Raw genomic sequence first — 16,448 nt, 5'->3', positions numbered from 1 at the left:
ATGATACTGCCATATGGAAGCAAGCAATGGTTAACCGCGGGAGTACTCAACATGTGCCTCACAATAACATAGCCGAGGTTAATGGGACGTCCTGAAATGAGACTATCTAATAGACCAACGTCTAACCTCGTATCCTCATTCGAGTGACCCTTCCTAGGTGTCACTATATACTGTAAAATAGTATGAAGTATGCGGACTTGGAGAGGTAAGAGCTGAGACCGAAAAGGTAGATTAGAGATCTCATTAGTCAAGTCTCGACAACGACAAATATTTCGGACTCCATCAACATGACAAAAGTCGTCAAAGGAAAGGGCTTTCCTAGAGGTATAAATTTCATGTCCCTCACTAGAAATACCTAGAAAGCCATTGAGGTCCTCATCATCAAATTCTATAGGCACCCCGCCGACTTGAGTAATTATCCTATCTAGGCAAGTTGCGGAGATTTCCATGTTCGAATAAAAGACTCGCACTAAATTGGGATAAACTCGGTCATCAAAGTCAATGGCAGACTCCCAAGGTTGAAGCATATCCCTAATGCTTCTACCACATACAACTAAGGTACTGAAAACATCTAATTCAACATAGAAATAGTCAAGTACCTTTCTACCATTAAAGCGGTCCTCGAAACGCTTCTCCAAGGAAGGCATGGGGAAATGAATTCTTTCGAATTCAAAGACTCTCCGTGGTGGTATAGGATTCCTTTGAGGTGCAGACTTCCTCCTGAGATTTCTCCGTGGGGGCTCAGCCATGGTGAAGAATGAGGAAGTTTGAAAAATTTAAGAGAGATGTGAGGAGAAGAAGATGAACCAATTATTTGTTTAGGAATGAGTAAAGAATGTGATTTTGAGGCTCAATTTGGTTGAAGAAGGACAAGAATCAGGTGAAAAATGAAGAAACCCGAACGACTGCACTAAGGGTTTGGATTTGAGATTTTTCGATTTTAGGCTTGATTTGAAGATTTAAATCGGTGAAAGTGTTCTAAAAGTGATAAGAAATGATGTTATAGGTTTGATTTGGCAAGAAAAGCAAGAACAATGAAGGTTTGAGGGCAGAGAATGCTTCGGCTGTGCAACAATGGCTGAAACGGTGAGAGGGCAACTGAAGAATGAGAAGAAAAACCTTTGAACAGTTTTATATGCACGAAAACGGTTACCCGTTTATTTAAACGGTTAAGGGGTAACTTCCAGAGGCTAAGGAATGGGAAACGGTGAAAGGTTAATCACTTAACGGCTAAGGAGTAACTTCTAGTGAGCTCTCTGTTTTTAAACAGTTTACCGATTACATCAAACGGTGAAAGGGTAAAAAGACAAACATCATAATCTAGTTTCTGGAATAAAACGGTTCACCGTTTATTGGAAACGGTTATCCGTTTATTTTATATATAATTTCGCACATTTGATTTAATTTTCGGCCAACAAATAATACATTCCAAGATCATTTAATTGATCTAAAAATGTTTTATTAGCCATTTTAATGCATGATTCATGAACATATATTCAAGCAATTAATTCATATAATCATTCAAGAATTAACAAAGCAAACACATCACTTGAATATCAAGCTTAAGCATTTCATAAATATTAAATCATCAAATCACCAATAAGTCAATTAATTCAATACACTCAATAACATGAATAGAGACGTTAATGTGAAAATTTCATCATCCCAAGTTTATGCCGAATTTTTAAAAATTGTTCTTCGCCAAGAGGTTTGGTAAAAATATCGGCGAGTTATTTTTCTGTAGAAATAAACTCTAATGTAATATCCCCCTTTTGAACATGATCTCTCAAGAAATGACGTCTTATTTCTATATGCTTCGTTTGAGAGTGTTGAATGAGATTCTTTGAAAGATTTATAGCACTAGTATTATCACACTTAATAGGAATTTGTCCTAGGTTAATACCATAGTCTCTAAGTGTTTGTTTCATCTAAAGAGCTTGTGCACAACAACTTCCTGCAGCTATATATTCAGCCTCGGTAGTTGAGAGTGCACCAGAATTTTGTTTCTTGCTAAACCATGAAACAAGTGAGTGACCTAGGATATGGCAAGTTCCACTGTGCTTTTCCTATCAACTTTATAACCGGCAAAGTCCGCATCCAAATAGCATGTTAAATCTATATGAGTTCCCCTAGGATACTAAAGGCCAATATCTATGGTTCCACTCAAATAACGGAAAATTCTTTTAGTAGCAAGCAAATGAGATTCCTTGGGAAATGATTGAAATCTTACGAACAAACATACACTAAACATGATATCGGGTCTACTTGCAGTTAAATAAAGTAAAGATCCGATCATACCTCGATACATTTTGATATCCACTTCTTTGCCTTTTTCATCTTTGTCAAGTTTGGTTGTTGTGCTCATTAGAGTGTTTTTGGTCTTTGATTCATCAATGCCGAACCTCTTGAGTAGATCTTTCACATACTTTACTTGATTTATAAAAATTCCTTCCTCATTTGGTTTTATTTGCAGCCCAATGAAGTACTTCAACTCTCCCATCATACTCATTTCAAATTCATTACTCATACAAGATGAAAATTCTTTACACAACAATTCATTAGTAGAACAAAAAATAATATCATCAACATAGATTTGAACAACAAGTATGTCTTTGTTCTTATGCTTAACAAAAAGAGTAGTATCCGCTTTACCCATGGCAAAATCATTTTCTAATAAGAAATTCTTAAGCCTATCATACCATGCTCTAGGTACTTGTTTTAATCCATACAAAGCTTTAAACAACTTCTAAACATGATTTGGAAATTTTTCATTTTCAAAACCAGGAGGTTGTTTTACATACACTTCTTCCATAATATAACCATTTAAGAAAGCACTTTTCACATCCATTTGAAATAAAATGAAATCTTTATGGCATGCAAATGCCAGCAACATTCTAATTAATTCTAGTCTAGCTACGGGTGCAAAAGTTTCATCAAAATCAATTCCTTCTTCTTGGTTGTAACATTGAGCCACTAATCTAGCTTTATTCCTTACAACCACACTGGATTCATCCATCTTATTTCTAAATACCCATTTAGTACCTATGACGGATTGATATTCCGGTTTAGGAACTAATTCCCACACATTGTTTCTTTCAAATTGATTTAACTCCTCTTTCATTGCCATAATCCAAGATTCATCATTTTCCGCATCCACAAAGGATTTGGGTTCAATTTGAGAAATAAATGCATTATGCTCACAAATATTCCTAAGTGATGATCTAGTTGTAACACCTCGTAAGGGATCTCCTAAAATTACATCCTTAGGATGAGAAGAAACATACCTCCACTCTTTGGGGAATGATTGAGAAGTACCTTCATTTTGCTCTACATTCATTTCTTCATGTTGCTCATCTTGATTCCCACGAGACGCATCTTTTTTATTATCTTTTGATGATTCTTTTTGTAAGTCTTCATCTACATCATTATCAACAACAACTTTCTCCGTAGAGGAGGGATTAGATTCATTAAAAGTAACATGCATCGATTCTTCTACAACTAGAGTTCTTTTGTTATAAACTCTATAAGCTTTGCTTGAGTTTGAATATCCAAGAAAAATACCCACATCGGATTTTGAATCAAATTTACCAAGATTATCTTTTGTGTTTAAAATAAAACATTTGCATCCAAAAAATTTGAAATAACCAATATTGGGTTTTCTATTTTTCCAAAGCTCATAAGGAATTTTGTTAAGGTTAGGTCTAATCAACACACGATTTAAAATATAACAAGCGGTGTTGACGGCCTCGGCCCAAAAATACTTAGGCAATGAATTTTCATTCAACATAATCCTAGCCATTTCTTGAATGGATGTATTCTTTCTCTCAACAACTCCATTTTGTTGTGGAGTTCTAGGTGATGAAAATTGATGCTCAATACCAAAATCATTACAAAAACTCTCAAATGCATGATTTTCAAACTCTCCTCCATGATCACTCCTAATGCATGCAATACCATACTCTTTTTCATTTTGAATTTTCTTACAAAGCACTTTAAAGGCATCAATAACATCATCCTTATTAGCTAAGAATAATACCCATAGATATCTAGAATAATCATCCACTATCACAAATGCATAATATTTGCCATTTAGACTAGCATATCTAGAGGGCCCAAATAAATTTATGTGAAGAAGTTGAAGTGGTTTTGAAGTAGAAATATGATTTTTATTTTTGAACAATGTTTTGATTTGTTTTCCAAATTGATAAGCTTCACAAATCTTATCTTTTTTAAAACCAATTTTTGGAAGACCTTTAACTAAATCATCTTTTGAAATTTTCGAAATCAAATTCATACTTGCATGTTCTAACCTTCTATGCCATAACCAATTATCATCATGCAATGCCGAAAAACATTTATCAAGAGTAGATGCACATTCTATGTCAATGATATAAACATTACCACATCTATTCCCAACAAATAAGATCTTGCCATCACATGAATTCTCAATAACACAACCAAATTTATCAAAGATAATTTTATAACCTTTGTCACATAATTGACTAATACTAATTAAGTTGTGTTTCAAGTTCTCAACCAAACATACATTCTCAATTAGAGTTGAGGAAACTTTACCAACATTTTCAATTCCAAGAATTTTTCCTTTTGAGTTGTCTCCAAAAGATACGTCTCCACCATTTTCAATTTTGGTGAAGCTTGAGAACCATGCGTAGTTTCCGATCATGTGCCTTGAACAACCACTGTCCAAGTACCATTTATTTTTCTTCTTCTTCAAGCCCTTCAAAGAAAATCTCAAGTTTTAGGTACCCAAAGCTTTTTGGGTCCTTGAGAGTTAGTAGTGATTCCTTTTGGAACCTAAATGCATTTCATACCATAATATGCATTTCTTTTTACTGGACATCTATTTTTCATATGACCATCTTGATTACAAAAATGACATACAATTTGATTGTGACTAGATGTACTCTTCACAAAGTAGTTTTTATAATATTTTTGTTTCAAGTTTGGCTTATAACCAATACCTCCTTTGTCAAACACACATTTTTGTGAATTAAGCATGTTATCCAACATTTTTTACCCATTTGTAAATTTCAAAACAATCTCATTCAACTCATTGCTCTTTTTCTTAAGCATTTCGTTTTCATTTTTCAAATCATCTATATGTGATTCTAAATGCTCATGTGAAATGCTAGGTTTCTCATTTGATAATGAAATTTCATCATGCAATGTTTTGTTCTCTACTTCTAGGCATGTAATTCTTGCATTTAGAGATCCATTTTCATTTTTAAGCTTTGCCATTTCTTTTTTAAGACATATATTCTTTTTACCAATCTTCATCAACTCATCATGCAATTCTTTAAAAGCATCATACGTGGAATCACTTACCTCATTGATATCATCATCCCCTCCTATTGCCATAAGCGCCAGGTTTGATACTTCTTGCGACCCTTCTTCATCACTTGAATCTTCCTCGCTATCATCCCAAGTTGCAACCATGGCTTTCTTCTTGAGTTTGTTGATAAGTGGCCACTCCGATCTTATATGGTCATGCTTCTTGCATTCATAGCATGTGATTACCTCTTTCTTCTCCCTTTGGTTTTTAAAGTTTCTGAAATTTCTTCGCTCTCCAGTTTTCTTGAAGAATTTTCTGAGCCTCCTTGCTAGCATGGCCAGCTCTTCATCATCCAGTTCACTCTCCCCATCACTCTCATATTTTGAAGCTTTGAGAGCAATGCTTTTCTTCTTCTCCTCATGCCATTTTTCTGCTGCCAAATCTTCTTCATATGAAATGAGAGAACCAATTAAATCATCAAGTGGTAATGTATTTAAATCGTTAGCCTCTTCAATAGCGGTTCTTTTAGGTCTCCATTCTTTTGGAAGTGACCTAATAATTTTCTTAACTTTCTGGCTATTTGACAAGGTCTTTCCTAGGGCTCCTAGGATGTTTACTATGTCCGTAAATCTAGTATACATAGAGTACACACTCTCATTTTGTTCCATTTGGAACAACTCATATTGTCGAGTGTACCTACTAATTTTTTACTCTTTCACTTGATTTGTGCCTTCATAGAATACTTCAAGTTTGTGCCAAATTTCATTGGCACTTTCACAACTAGATACTCGATGAAATTTTTTCTTATCAAGTGCACAAAATAAAGTATTCATAGCTTTGGAATTTAGATAAGCTTTTTTCTTTTCCAATTCATTCCATTCCCTTGAAGGTTTTGGAATATCTTCCCCGACTTCATTTTTAGTTAGGGGCAAAAAAAAATCATCACATACAACTTCCCAAATTTCATAATCTAGTGCTTGTAAATAAATTCTCATCCTAGTTTTCCAATATGGGTAGTCATTTCTGTCAAAGAATGGTGGTCTAGTTGTGGACTGTCCTTCCCTAAAGGTTTAGTCATTTTGGGTTGCCATGGATCTTTTACTCTAGACGGTTAAGTCCTAACAAGAGAACCAAGCTCTGATACCAAATGAAATACAAGTGTGCAACCCAAGAGGGGGGGTGAATTGGGATTCTAAAAATTATTTGATTCTAAAACAAATTATCAAGCAAATCTAAAATGAATTTAATGGAATAACAATTAAATCAATTACAATATAAAAATATAAGGGAAGAGCGATTCAAACACGAAGATTTTTACGTGGTTCGGCCAACCTCACCTACGTCCACTCCTCCAAGCTTTTCAGGCTTGAGGATTTCAGTAAGGAAGCCTCCAAGGCTTCAAATGCTTACACTTGACTTCCAAGGTGTCAATGAACCTTTACAATAAGAGATTATCCTCAATCTCTTAACTCAAGTGTATCCCAACACTTACAATCACTCAAAGTAAAAGATTAAAAATTATTTTTCTCTCACACAATATTTAAGATTACAAATCAATGCCCAATGTGTGAATAGATGAAGCAATAATGTGCTTTAAAGCTCTATGAAGATTGTATTCTCGAATATAAGCTCAATGGTCATGTTGTGATCAAGTCTTGTTTGAATTTGAATGAACTTATTTATAGTTGGAGCTGAAAAACTAGCCGTTATAGACTGTCTGCTAAAAAACGGTTCGCTGTTAGCCATTAACAGTTAACCGTTTAGTCTGGTCAAAAGTTACCGTTGGGTCAAATTTCAAATAAACAGTTTGCCGTTTAAGCTTACCCGTTAGCCGTTAAATTTTAGAGACCTGCAAGATAAACTTCAGTTATTAGTTCATACTACACGGTTAAAGATTTATACGAAATAACCTTTCTGGAATTTATCGGTTAGCTGTTTATAATTAATGGTTCACCGTTTGTTTCCAGTAACCTGCAAAACAAGTTAGCCTTATCAGTTTCAATTAAACTTTTGCCGTTTGTTTCCAGGTACAATCTTTCAGAATCACAGTTTAAGCCAGATTTCGCAGAGAATCATTTTCCAATTTGAAATTTAACAGTGATCCATCTTTTATGAATATAATTGAAATGATTATAAGGCTTTCGTTTATTAAGGAATAGCTCTAACATTTTAATTAAAAACCATTTAAAGTTTGTTATCATCAAAATCAATATTATTAACATATTCATGTTAACACAAACAACATAAGTCCAATTCATGCAAGAATCATAAATAAGTTTTAAAAGATCATAAGTTGCTGCTACTTAATCATCAAAGCTAATTTGGTTTGGGTTTAATGCAGAGGATAAAATACCCAAGTAGATATAACTTTTTGCTTCGTCTTGGTTTGAAATACTATTAATTGACTCCAAACATTCGGCTCATCTATTATAAACCCTTGGTCACCTCCCTTTGAGAACAAAATAAGCCAAACAAACCAGCTTATCCAACTGCAAAATAAGAAAGTATCAACCTGTCAACTAATAGTTATAGATATTAAAGAAATTAAGACAATAAAAAGGACAAGTATTTAATGTTGAGTATATCATACATGTTTGCCTGTTTTATTCAGTCCAACCACATGCTCATTGTTAGATAGTGGAATTAGTGCACTGTAAGTTAGTTGATAATGTCCTTTATATCCACACCTACCACACTTACAAGGTAACTTCTCTTCACCTTATGGTGTTATTCTAATTTTTGCAGCCGACTCTTTCTCTATCTTTTCAGGGGGCAAAAGGGGGAAGATATTGTTACTCTGCACTTCCTTTGAAACCTCTCATTTTTCATCTACACCAACATGATAGATTATTTCTGCATATGCTGCAACTCATGCTTCACTGGAATGGCAATGAGAGCAGATATCATATACAAATAATGTTTGTCGAAACCTAAATAAAGTTAATGCATGTTCACAAGGTAATTAATCGTGTTGAGATTCCTGACAGCCGCATGTCTCTTAAAAAATGTAGACATGACCATCATGGTAACCATTTTTAACAATAAACTCATGCATATTTAGTCCACCGCTTAATATGTATTGGAATTTTTAAATTTTTGGAGCAATTTCTTTTTAGACTGTTTTGTAAATCAAATGTGATAACTAGTACCTCTTCTTACCTATCACAAAACTATTCTCGTAGTTTATCAATGATCAAATCTAGTAACTTATGACTAAGCAACTTACATGAATTTTGAAGGATGAAGTTCATGGATTCTACTATATTAGTTGTCATGATATTGCAATGTAACTTGTCAAAATGAGAAGGGTAAATTTCATCCTACCCCCTTATTAGATCGATATACTTCAATTTACCCTCCAAAAATATAAAAACAGCAATATACTCTCAAAATACTGTTATTTTTAACAGTTGACTAATGTTAATTTAGAAAAATACGAGAATGTCCCTAACCTTAACTAACTAACAGTTTTGTAGGGTTAATAGGGATAATTTCATTTCGTCCCTTAAGTTTTGATATATTTCAAGTTAAATGATAAAAAAATTATTAATAAAAACCCTATAAAAAGAAAAATAATAAAGACTTTTAAAAAATCAAATTAATTTTTGCTTATATTTTAATTTATAAAACAAATATAATAATCACAAATATTATTAACAATATCAACACAACGAAAATTTAAAAAAATATTTTTAATGCAATAAGAATTAAATAAAGTGACAATCACCCAACGGTGGTACCAACTTGCCATTAAATCCAAAACCCAAAAATAAATAAAAGTGAAATGTTAGAAAAATATAAAAACGACACATGTTCTCAAGCACAATGTAATTCCAATCCAAATACCACAACTCACTGATAATAGAGAACGTTTAATAATAATGCACCATTCGACTCCGTCAGCACTGCCGTCCACTCTACCGTCAATGTCCGTTTCAAGGGACAAAACCAAAGCTACGCTCTTTGTTCTATCAGCACTTTATTCTTCTCCCCGCTCCTCCTCATCTCTCTCTACTCCACGTCATCCTTCTCCCGTGGATGGCATGGTTGCTAATTTATTAGATTTCAAAGCCCAAATTAGGAATAAAATTATTTTTTGCCAATAACTTATTTCAAAATTTATTTTAAAAGATTATAGTTTTTCATTTTTAACATTTTAATCACAAATTAAAAAGGGGTTATAGTTCAAGATTCCTAAGAATGATGAATAAAAAATGATAAATATTATTCTAAGAAAATGATAAATTTTGAATATACTTAAATATTTATAAATTATAAATTATTGTACTATTTTACCCTTAGCTTCATGTTTGGGAAGAAAAATATACTAAAATGGATTTTAATAAAACATTACTATAAAAAATTAAGAAGATTAAAATTTATAACAAATGATATTAATAAAAAAAGAAACTGATAAAAATTTGGGATTATGATTAGGGTTAAGGTTTCGGTCTTTGAATTTCTCTAGATTTTAAACATTTTTAATTTTTAATAATTTGTTGAATTATATTAGGGAATGTAAAAAAATTTTATGCATTAATTTGTCTTTCAAATAAGGGTAAAATGGTATTTTGGATGATAAAAGTCAACTAATTGATTAATGATTTATATCCCTAATATATTTAAATTCAAGGGTAAAAATTAGTTTTTTTTTTAATTTTCTTGTGGTGATATGTAAATAAAATTTGTGATTATATATTTGTTTTATAAATTAAATATAAGTAAAAATTAATTTAATTTTTAAGGGTCTTTTACTATTTTTTTTCGATAGGGTGTTTTCATTAATAAATTTATTTTTTGTCCTTTAACTTGGAATATATCAGATCTCAAGAGTCACAATGAAATTATCCTTGTTAACCCTCACAAAACTATTAATTAGCTGGGTTAGGGGTATTCTATTATTTTTATAAGTTAGCATCAATCAACGGTTAAAAATAACAGTAATTTTGAAGGATAAATTGAAGTATGTCAATCTAATAAGGGGCTGGGACGAAATTTAACCAAATGAGAATGAGCCCACTTGTTATACCTTGCATCATAAAGATATTTTGCAACTTTTTCTTCAGTGTATTTTATTCATAAAGTAGTTAAATTTGTTGCAGTCGACAAACCTTGCAAATAGTTCAACAATTGCACCTATCTGAATTTCTTTAAACTTAACATGCAAGTTTTGTTTCAAGTAATGCATACAAATACCATGCATAGCATTTGCGAATGCAATGTTAATATTTTTCTTTATACTTGGGTGTTGGTCAGAAATGAAAACTATATTTGGAACTTCATTTATTGCTTGCTTTATCTTCATTAGAAATCACCCTCATGAGGCATAGTTCTCACTGTCACTAATATCGAATGCAATAAGATAAAATATGTTCTTTTATAACTTAAAGGTTCTAAACTCAAAATTTTTCCTCAACGATACAATAGAAATCACTTTTTGCAATTCCTCTTTCGAATTAAACAATTTTTTTCCCTATTGGTATCATCAACAACTTTCATGAATGACAAGTTATTACTATTTGAATGCGTGTTGACCTTATCTAATGAACTACTGCATGCAAACAAATTGGCCCTAGGCATATATCTATTATTAGAGGATAGAGGGTTGGAAACTCACATTGGTAGGCTCCACATTCCCTATTATTGGATTAGTAACCATCGTTGTTGCAATAAAATCATCATGAATAATAACATTCACATTTTCCAAATTCGGCCCCCTTCCATCATTAAGTTATATTTCAGTAACAATTTTTAGATGTTGATTAATCTTCAACAACAAAATTATTTGGACTTAACCCTTAATCTCCAACATATGGCTCTATAGATTCTTGTAGATAGCCATATGACACAAAGTTAGGGTAAACATCAACAATAAGTGATGTCAAAATTTGTTTTATCTTTAGGTAATACAAAGAAGGATCTTTAAGTTAGCTCTACTAATCATTTGCTCTACAAAATCATCTACATCATCATCTGGCATAATTGGAATAAGTAGCATTGGATCAAATGTTTTAAGCTTGAACATCTTACAATGTCAAAATTTAGAAATATCAATAGAAATAATCGAGATACTCTTTTTATCAATTGTACATACGTTATAGAATGGGGCATTGTGATTCCTCTTGCTTCCGTACCACTAAACCTATAATGGTTGTTTTGTCCATTCTATTCACACAAAACATAACAGGCATACATAACAAAGCCATGTATTATAATAATACAACACAGTTATTACAATAAATACAAAAATGAAATCAATAGGGCATTTAACAACATATGGAATCGTCTGCCCATTTATCTCTTGTCAATGAATAAAGTTTTCATAAGTAAAAACTTTACTTAGTTATTTGGTTGTCAATGAGAGATTTTATTAAAAATTATAAAATTATTTTAATAGAGAAGTTTTTAGAGTTATGTTATAAAAAATGAAAAAAAGATTATCTAATAAGTAAAAAATATTTTAGAGATTTTAACATTTAAAAATATTTTTCAACCTTTAATCTAAAAGGTTTAAAATTTACGCTTTTAGCAGTAGAAATAAAATAACTTATTTAATTTTTAAAATCTCTACTAAAAAAAATAACTAAACGTAACAAAAATTTTAATAATAATTTATGAAATTAAATTTATACTTATAATTATTAGATAAATTATATTAAATATGTACGTAGTAATATTTTAGCCAATATAAAATGCAAAAAAAAAAAGTCTACATAATTATCTATTAGTAAATAAGTACCTTGTTTTGGAATATATTTAATGAAAGCCGCCCAAACCCCACATAAAAGGCTGATGCTACATTGCCGGGCACTGAAGGCCCGGCACCATGCCGGAAACGAAAAAAAAAACCATTGGATTCAATTAGATTGAATCCAACGGTTGAGATTAAATTTATATTAAAAATAGAAAAAAATGGGTGACCTGGTAAACCAGTTCCCTGAAAAGAAAAGCCCACAATTTCCTCTCACCTCAATCCAATTTCTTTGCTTTCTCAAAAGAAAAATCCCTAAAATTTCATCTCTTTTTCAAATTCCATCTCTTTTTCAAATTCATAGTTTCTCTCATCCCAATTTTTTCACTCAACAAGATCAAATCCACGGTCTCTTTCGTACTAATCAACCAATCGATCCATCTACTCAGGTATTTTGTTTGTACACGAGAGGTAGAGAGAGGCAGAGGCAGAGCCAGTATCGCGCGCTGCTTCTTTTCCAACCTCACACTGTTACCTTCGTTGCAATGTTGTCTACAGCATGAGCTGCCATCGAATGAGCTGCATGAAGCTTTTAAGGTGGCGTATCCTGGGATGGAACCAAAAAAAGAGTTGAGGTTTATGTTTGGAGTCATTCTTGGATAGGAAGAGCAGCGCGGATGAGTTGCAGGAAGAGCAGTGTGGCTCGAGGTAACTCTTCTGTTCTCGTCATGTAAAGGACCTAGTGTTGTGATGCTAACTAGTAAGTCCTAGTTTTTTTTATTATTTTTGATCATTTTGCATTTCCTCACTTGCATTCTCGAGAATTTTATATTTATCATCAAGGAAAGGTAAAATTATTATTTAATGACTAGTATTTTGTATATCACTAGCATTATTCTTTATTTTTTGTGATTTTGCTTTTTAATTTGTTTAATTGGGTGTATCCATTATATTGTGCATGAATTGGTAGTTGATGTGAACTAATCTTATGCATCTTGCAAGGCTATTCAAGAGTATATAAAGGGAAAATCTCTAAGTTCTCTTGAAAATATTAGATTTCCTGATTGCGTAATGTCCTTTTTCTTTTTCTTTTATGCAATGCAGCTTGGTGTGGAAAAACACAATGAGAGCTTATAAACAGAAAGAGAGCTAACAAATATTTTTATTTGTTTCTTTTTCTTTTCCAGCCGTTCAACCTCGATAATCATTACCGAAATCATTACTGTGAAAGCCGAAGTTGTGACGAAGCTCCTCAAAACAACCGAAAGGTTTTATTTTTATTTTTTTGCTCTACAAATTTTCCTGAGATGATTAATGGTTTGGAAGCATGAAATTGGCAAGAAAAACATGAGAAAATGGTGGGTTGTAGGGAGAGAGAGCGTAGGTTATGAGTTTTAGAGAGAGAAGAAGAAACTAAAAAAAGTTATCAAACACACTTCTGTCTGGGAATACACTTCCTACTAGAATATATCAGCTAACCGTTATGAAATAAACGATGAACCGTTATCTTCCAGAGTTAGAATAATATGTTTATGGAAATTGTTGGTTCACCATTAGCTCTTGTTATTGTCTAGAATTGTAAACATCATTATTGTTTTTTCTTTAGGTCTCGTTATAAATTCAATTGATACTACATTTATCTATGGTCTATTTCAGGATTTGAACCATAGCATACAGTTATAAAATGGAGTCCAAAGAAGCTAGAAGGGGGGGACCTGGTCAGAGAGCGTGGATACACTTTTTGTAAGTATAAAATTATTGCTTTGAATAAAGTTCTTATTATAACTATCAATTATGTTGACGTAATTAGCTGAACTAAAATGTTGTGTACAGTAAGCATGAAGCAGAAAAGGTCAGGCAAGAAGGGATAAAAAAAGTTTGTAGGGCGACAATTGTTGAAAAATGGAAGAAATTAACGAATGAGGAGAAGTGCCGATTTGGTATGATGCATGAGGACCCAAGTTCAAATGTTTGTGAAATGAGCATTGAAAAGACAGATGAAGAACAAAAAATTGAGGATAAACATAGCCAATGTAATTTATCTCGTTGTCATGTCAGTGCATTCACTAAGGTCATTTCCACACTGTCGCCTGACCAACAAGCTGCAATTAGAGAAATTGGCTTCGGAAGCATGCTAGAATTACGATGTGGTCGCCTGAGACAAGACTTCTGTGAAACACTTGTCCAACAATATGATACAAAGAGGCATTGTATAGTTTTGCACGGGAGAGAGTTTTGTTTAAACCCTACAACCTTCAACATCGTAATGGGGATCAAAGATGGAGGGGAACCAGTATACATCCGAGAAGAAGCGGGTGATATAATTAAATTGCGTGCCAAGTATAGAACAGGTGGAAGAGGAATTGAAATAGCTGCAGTTAGTGAAAGATTGATAGCTAGTGAGAGTAGTGATGATGACTTTAAGATCATGTTTTGTTTGTTTCTTCTAGGAACTGTATTGTGTCCCACAAGTTCCAGCTACATCAATTCGATGTATCTGCATGCCCTAAAAGATGTGCAGTTAATTAAGAAAAAGAATTGGGTTACATGGTGTTTCAACTTTCTGTGGGAGGGCATAGCGAAGTATAAAGATCATCAAGTGAAGTCAGTTAGTGGTTGTGTTGTGTTTTTAGAGGTATATTTAAGAAATCTTAGATACCATAATTAATTTGCCAAATACGAAAAATAACATGACGTAGTAATTATTTTTTGAATGAACAGTTGTTTTACTTTAGTGCTGTTTTGTATGATCGGTGTTCCATGGACAGAACAGTTTGCCTTGTTAGTGTATGGACCAAGGAAGAGATTCGGCGTTTATTGAATTGGCGGAAAACGTTTGGCGACATGACAAGTACTGAGGTTTGTTTTATTTTTTGTCTTGTTCACACATGTATTTAATTTTGTTTACAGTTAATTGAATATAATTTGATTGTCATTATGTATGATTGTTGTGCATATTTATTTTAGGTTCCAATGCGTGAATCAAATTTTTTGCAGCTCAAAAGGAATTTCCCTCATTTTGAACAAACCGAAGATGCTGGGCCGAGCACTGTTAATATGGAGGAAGCTTTTAGGGTACTAACACACTGTGTCCACAGAATTGAACACAAAATGGATTCGTTCAATGTGAGAATGGAAATGGTTGAGAAATCTTTGGAGGAATTGAGATCCAAGTCTCCTGTTGGTGCACCATCAAAACAACCATCTGATCCATGCCCGCAATCTCCGAGCTTGAAAATAGTAGAACCAACATGTCCAGTCAGAAAAACCGAGCCAACCACTGATGGAAAAAAATGGTAATGGATAGCGACGAGGACTCTGTGGATCGCAAATTGAACCTGAGCCTCGATAAAATAATGGGCTGGATGGGGACAAGAGAAGGAATCGGTGAATTTCACAAAGATCCTACCCACTTTGTCCCTATTCCACCACCTAATCTCCGAGATGAGGTACAGTTTTATAACGTCGTTTTCTTAAAATTATTTCGATGATAACTCACTTATGAAGTAACTTACATATAAATTTATTTTTTATAAAGGATATAGATGAACCAGTTCAACTTAAGCAAGAACCTCAAACATCTACTAGTGTTAGTGTCCTGCCAACGCGACCAAATAGGAATCGTAGGCCAGGCCGATATCAACTTTCACCGTACGTCAAGTGTCCAAAGGAGTAAATCCCAAGTATAAAACTGGTCCGTTTCAAGTCAATGATCCAATTACATTGGAAGAATTGAAGCTTATTCAATATGCTTTTAACAAAGAGGGTGACGGAAGGTAAAATTCAGAAGTCTGAAATTAGTTTTCTGTATATAGTTGTTATGCTATACGACTAAAAAATTATCGTGTTTTGTCTTTAGTGAAATCATTGTTTCTAGTTATGGCGAAATTCTTAATCGACATTCTTTATTGACTCTTTTGCTGGGGGCTTATCTATGTGGCGAGGTATTAGGTTTCAACATTTGGTGATGTCACAATATATGTTTGTCGTTTATTATATGTTATTATATATCTCAATAAATATGATCACTTTTAGGTGATTTCTATGAAAACACATCACCTCACCCTCATTCAGCAGGTGGTGGAGAAAGATGTGCCAATGAACTGGTATTTACCAACAAAATATTCTGTGAGTCTCGCCGGTACTTGTTGCATTGTGCTTTGGTTTCTTTATCGACAACTTCCTTGTGCAACATTGTTTTTATTATGTGTAGCAAGCAGTTCTAATGGTCGGAGATGAGGTGGATTGTTTTGCAAGGACAGCTAGATGTGGAAAGAATTTTATGCAACAGGTGCATAGGTGTCAAAAGGTTAGTTTGTTAACCTTTAACTTATTTCAGTTTCTACTAGTGTGCTTGGTGTATGACATTGACAATTGAAATGTCAGATTTATGTGCCAATAAACCATGAATCATCTCATTAGTACCTACTGATCGTGAACGTCAGAAATACAAGTGCAGAAATA

The sequence above is a fragment of the Citrus clementina genome, unplaced genomic scaffold (assembly GCF_000493195.1).
Source record: "Citrus clementina cultivar Clemenules unplaced genomic scaffold, Citrus_clementina_v1.0 scaffold_1, whole genome shotgun sequence".
In the NCBI taxonomy this organism is placed as follows: domain Eukaryota; kingdom Viridiplantae; phylum Streptophyta; class Magnoliopsida; order Sapindales; family Rutaceae; genus Citrus; species Citrus x clementina.
The sequence above is the reverse complement of the archived record's forward strand: the minus strand, read 5'-3'. Positions refer to the sequence as shown.